Source organism: Aplidium turbinatum, chromosome 4, assembly GCF_918807975.1.
Source record: "Aplidium turbinatum chromosome 4, kaAplTurb1.1, whole genome shotgun sequence".
Lineage (NCBI taxonomy): Eukaryota > Metazoa > Chordata > Ascidiacea > Aplousobranchia > Polyclinidae > Aplidium > Aplidium turbinatum.
Genome location: NC_137475.1, coordinates 11,672,042 through 11,677,617, shown reverse-complemented (window position 1 = coordinate 11,677,617; position 5,576 = coordinate 11,672,042).

Sequence of the window (5,576 nt, the reverse complement as noted above, 5' to 3'; positions counted from 1 at the left end):
CTTCTACAAACACGACTACACAATAGGCTACTGTAGTGTGATTTTGTGCAAAATCTACATGCAAAAAATATGTCCGGTTGAGATATTAAATGTCCGCTGAAAGGGCCAGTCCGGTAGGACATGCTTGACCGCCGGAAAAGAATACAAATTTCGAGGCCTGTCTTGTGTTCTCACTCAGCGAAACTTGTTGTGCATTCAGCCGTCTGGCCGTTTTTTGTGCTATATGCCTATATCGCTTAATAATTAATTATGCTATTCATGCACATTGCACATACTATCAACCCGTTGGAGCATGAAGCATATTGTCAACTTGTCAAGTACGTAACAAGCGGCTCGTGATGTCGTATTGTTTCATGACATTCACACGGTGGTCGGTGAGTCAGTGGATCTAATTTGTAAGCATGCGGCGTCTAATTTATTAAGCTATTGTTGTTGGCCAATGTATTCCGATCAAAGCGGGCACAAACAGTGCGCCATGTCTGCTTACGAATACGATACCAAGATTCTTTATTGGAACTATGAAGCTACAGATGGCCGTCTATATTTTTTGCGTGAGGCTTTTCGCCGGTAAACTGTAAACGGTGTAATTATGACGTCATTATCGTGATTGTAAGCCGCGGGAAATTTTTCGCTAAAAAACAGATTCCCGGGAAGCTAAACATTTTTTCCAGCCCTGCCTGTGCGTTAGGGTGGCTCTTATTTGGCAAAAAATGAAAAATTTTTGAATTTTGTGTGGGACACCCTTTTAAAAGGTGAGGTTGTCAGAAAAAATAACTCCTGCAAAAAAATTTTGAATTTGAAATTGATTTAGAGGTGGCCCTCCCCCCCTAAAGTTTTGCACCCTCCAAAATACCAAATCTGCATAGTGCATATCTCAAAAACTGCTTGAGCTAGAGATACGGTTTTTGTGTCAAAAGGTGCAGAAAGCATGATTTCCTATCTGCTTTCTGAACAGTGATTGCGTCTATCTTGAGTAGAAAAGCAGTTATTTAGAAAAAACCTGTTTTCGGTATTCTAGCACAAAACAGTGCTAAACAAGTATTGTGGCCCAAGCTATTCAATAAACAAAGTTCATAAACTAACCTGTAAAACTGGTAAAGCAATAAACGAAATAAGTATTCCTAAACTTTTATGCATTCATACATAGCTAAAATGCCCGTTTTTTGTCATATTCCTTGGAGAAACTCCTGAGTGTGGAATCTGCTTTCAAGCTTCAGGTGCTATGCATCGCACTTGTTGGATGGCGAAGGTGATTTATGCAAAAAGCTTGGTCTGCATTTATGGTATCTGTCCGAAGAAAAGGTTGGACTAGCCTTGTTTGACTCTCGATTGTCTGTGGAAAGTAAAAAGCTAATGGTGGCAACCATGTTAGATGAAACAAGAGAACGTCCACCAAGGAGACCAAGCATCAAAGTAAATGCGTTTCTTAGCAATAAGGGTCTAGAACAGTATTGCACCTCTAATTCAAAATGGCTTCTTCAGTTGTTGGGTGAAGATGAAGCAATAATTATACTTTCAAAGGATCCTGCTCATTGGACTGAAGATGGTGCATTTATTCAAGCTTTACACATGGCGAAGGGACTTTCAGTAGTCAATGACAGAGCAAAAAGAGGAGTTGCTCTAAGTCTAACCCAGGATTTTTACAAACTCTTAACTGAAGATGAGTACCAACTTCAGTTTCTTTTGCAAGTTGTTACTGAACACAGGAAACTGTTTCCAAATTCCAACAAGAACAATATTGTCGATTCTTCTTCATTGAAACCTTCTTTGTTACTCCAGGGGTCAAGAGGTCTGTCTTTTACCACCCTTGGGCAGTGGCGATGTGGTTTAGATGCTTGAGCAGGTGTCGAGCAGCAATTGCATTGATTCGTCATCCAGTTCAAGCAGACCACGCATACCAGTTGGCGCAGTTACAGATGGTGTGGTCTGTGGTTTGTTCCTCTTTGCCACACTCACAGATTGCGAATGGAGCCAACCCTCATTTGTGCATGTTGGAGCGGAATAGTCTGACTCCAGTATTCCAGTACGCAGGCGGTTGAGCCGCACCCAGGCCTTCCTTGGCAAATTATGCATTTTGGTTGGATGGGGGCTGGTGTCGGAGATAAAACTTTAGAGTCTTGAGGAGTTCTTCTTCCACTCTGAGCTCCATTTGTTGTCCTCCCAGGTAGCCGCGCTGATGGATTGGTCTTCAGCGGTTTTCATCAGGAGTTGTGCGTCACATACAAATGGGTGTCTCGATTTCAGTTGCCGAGGATGCTCGATTGCTTGCTCCCAGACTCGTAGAGACTTGAGTGGAGCAAGTGGTTGGGGTTCGTAGTGCGGCGAGAAAGAGACAGGATGGCTTCTTCGTAATGAAATTCAGGTGGTTGGTTGCCTGCAAGGACAGGGAAATTGTCTGATGGTGTAGGTCGCAGACATCCTGTCACGATAGGCAAGGCAATACGTAAAATATTGTCGATAATATCGCTTCTTGCAGTACTGACCAGAATTATTATATATTTTGAAATGAATATAGTTACCCAGTGTTCCCTCTAAGGTGCAAAAATTAAGAAAAAAAACGAAATTTTGTAGACGGTTTTGTGGTCACAAAAAAGGTTGTAAAATCAAGATTTGGTCAAATGCGTTTTTTCTAAATAACTGCTTTTCTATTCAAGATAGATGCATTCAATGTTCAGAAAGCAGATAAAAAACCATGTTTTCTGCATCTTTTAACACAAAAACCGTATCTCTAGCTCAAGTGGTTTTCGAGATACGCAGATTTGGTATCTCGAGGGAGGGCACAGAACTTTGCACAGAACTGGGCACAGAATTAACTTCAAATTTAAAAAAAATTGCAAGAGTTATTTTTTCTGACAACCTCACCAGTTGAAAGGGTGTCCCAAGCAAAATTCAAAAACTCAATTTTAAGAGCCACCCTTCTGTGCGTGCTGTTGTCGGAGTTTGCACAACGAGAGTATACGAACTATAAGTTTAATGCTTGCTGTTCACTTTGAATCACTGGAAAATTGTGTAGTAAACGTAACATCGTTATTGGATCTGCAGTTGATAGTGTACCCCCTCCATAATTTTAATCTGTATGTGTATTGTTAGATAGTTATTTTTTTCTTCAGACAAAGGGGGATGTAATGTATTGGGGAGCAAGTCTTTTAGGCGCAGACAGTTAGGCGCCGGTCAAATAGGCGCGCACACTGTGGCGTCTGGATATTTAGGTGCGAAGCACTGTGGCACCCGTTCATTTAGGTGCTATTCCTAGTAAAGTCTGCAGATTGTATCAGCGTGGCAGGTAGGGCAATGCTTTTCACACAAAATGTTATATTGAACAGAAAAATATGTCATGGCTTCCGTGAGTGAAGCTGCTTAAACCGGCAATGCTTTTCACACAAAATGTTACATGGAACAGAAAAGTATATTGTATTTGAATGCGTGTGTTCGGCAATTATTTGTTGTTAGTCCAAGTTTGCGTCGGCGAAAGCTTTATCAATGAATTATTCAAGTTTCCGAACATGACTGAGTTCACTTTTAGTGAGTCAAATAATAACTACACTAAACATCAGTCAAAAATATACCATAACCTATATTCAAGCGGGTGGTAGGCTTGAGTGAAGAGTAACTTAGTTTTCCGTCAAAACCCCGACTAGGTGTAATAACGAGCAAAGTCGCACCATTATACTTGCAACTTGTAGCTATAGGGTTCATATGCCTTATAGAAATGTATTCATGTAGTAGAGCGTTGTCACATACGTACTCGCCGCACGACCAATCAATACGGAGTAGAAGTAATTGCGAAAGATAACAGATTAAGTAAGATGCCATCTGGCTGCAACCTGTGTTCAGGATGTCTAGCAAATGTCCTGTGGAGATGTGCTGATATCAAGAGTAGTAGAGCGTTGTCTGGCACCTCATCTCCACACGCGCATTAACAAAACAACATATTTTTCTGTTCAATATAACATTTTGTGTGAAAAATATTGCCCTACTTGCCAAGCTGATACAATCTGCAGAGTTTACTAGGAATAACACCTAAATGAATGGGCGCCACAGTGTTCCGCACCTAAATATCCAGACGCCACAGTGTGCGGCTGTGCGCGCCTATTTGACCGGCGCCTAACTGTCTGCGCCTAAAAGACGTGGACCCATGTATTGGAACTGCACCGTTGCACTCTTAATTTTGTGTGGGAATTTACCCTTACCAGTGTCTTGCATTTTGCTTTACTCGCTTTTCATGACGTCGTAATTGGTCCCCTTTAAATAGGCTTCCTTGTCAATGTTGCGCCAGTTTCTTACATTCTTACGTTTATTACGTTATTACAATTATAAGTTCAATCGACTTAGTGTCGGAGTCATGTTGTAGTTGTCGAAGTCTGTGCAACATTACTCATCAATGCCATTACCTAAAGCAACAGTCAACATACGAAATTTATTAAACAAATTAAAATTAACAACACAGCAGAAGAAGCACGAAAACGACACTGTCGAAGTCTGAATTACCGGTATATCTGCATCCTAGGCAAAGGCTACTCTTCATTACACTTCCTTACCTTTTCCATGACCAGATCAAACCCGATACGCCAAAGGCATGGTTGTCTTGCGCAAGCTTTAAATTTCCCTAACCGCAAAACTTACTATCTCCATCTATAGCAGGGTTACTCAACTAATTTTAACAAAGGTCCAGTTTGACAAGTAGCATATTTTTAGCGGTCCGGTGATTAAGTTATTTCACACGCAACCACGAAAGTTAAACCAACTGTACCAAACCACTTTTTTAGGTAAAATTTAACTCGAATTGGGTTTCTGAGAAAGTGTTGGGGAGTCTGGGAGTCGAAGTACCCCAGCAACTAGGATAATCACAATAAAAATTGCTTCTTCCCAGTAGAAATCTGTTTAAAGAAGCCCTGAAACGTGGCAAATGAGGTTATTCTTCCAAAAGCTCAAGGTCCACCATCAACACCCAGAAGGTCCGGATTCGGACTGCGGTCCGCCAGTTGAATAGCCCTGATCTAGAGGTTGCTTTTTTGAACTTTTATTTGTCACATGGCGCTAGAGTATTACTTCCCGATTCCATTGATGTTTCACTGGTCATTCTGGGATCACCAGAAGAGAATTTACAGCAAAGTTAGTGCAGATGGTCAGAAAATTTTCAATTTTATTTGGGAAAGGTTTTTGGGCCTAGGTCAAACATTGGCTGATAGCTGCAATCTGAAAAGCGGTTTTGGTCTAATTTTTAGAGCAGAAATAGGGATAGCAATCTTCTTGCCTCTGCCATTTCAGTTTTTAAATTGAAACAAACATTAGCCTGTTTATTTTGAAATTCGTGTTTAGGGTTATTTCACTGTTAGGGAAATCATTATATATGCCATTTCAAAAAATATTGTGCAAGCCACTCAGAACCTTCTTGGCAGGCCCCGTGTGGCCCATGGGTTGGACAGCCCTTACTTCATAAAGGAAGAATTCATAATGCAGCGGTAGATCTTACACTATAGTAGTCCCAAGGCCCAAACCAGTCATTATACCTCTTGTATAGTGCTGTAAAGCTGATCTCATGCGTTTATCATTTTTGTGTTTTACTTTGTTGTCAC